Here is a 657-nt window from a genome sequence, read left to right as displayed (position 1 = left end):
GCCCGGTTCCCTCTGAGCGCGCGCGCCCGCGCTCGGGCTTTAACGGCGGCCCCTGCAGCGCCCCCCGCGGCCACCGCCCGCAGCGCACCGCCCCCCGGATCCCGACCCCCACCCACCTCCAGGCCCCGCGCAGCCTGGTCTGGGCCGGGCCTTGCTGGGGCGTGTGCCCATTCCGGTACGTGCGGGCAAGGCGCTCGTCCGTCAGCAGCGAGGACTCTGGACAAGCCGCCTATGAGAGTGGTCAGGGGCTGCAGGGACCCTTTGGTTCGGTGCTGACTTTTTTGGGGAAAGCTCTTGATCAAGCCATCCTAAGCCATGGGGTCCCCAACTCTAGAGAAGCCGAAAGACCCTCCTTTCGCGAGAGAGAACCCTGGAGCACTGCCCCAGGACTTGGGAAACACAACCTGCATCTTTGTGGCTGGTTGTGTGGTGGGTGGGGGAGAAAACGTGGGGGGAGAGGATTCAGAGGGCAGGAGGCCCATAGGGGAGGAACCTTGGAGAGGGCGCCCAGGTGAGGAGAGGTGTCTCCCCACAGGACCAACTCCCAGCCTCAGCCTGGCTGGTATGGACCAGCTGACCTTCCCAGAGGCCCAGCGCCAGCCTCTTTCTGCCCCACAGTAATCCAGGACAGGAAAGGACCAGCACTGGGCTGTGGGT

This window comes from Cnephaeus nilssonii, assembly GCF_951640355.1.
Source record: "Cnephaeus nilssonii genome assembly, chromosome: 2".
NCBI lineage: Eukaryota > Metazoa > Chordata > Mammalia > Chiroptera > Vespertilionidae > Cnephaeus > Cnephaeus nilssonii.
This window is presented reverse-complemented; position numbering follows the sequence as displayed.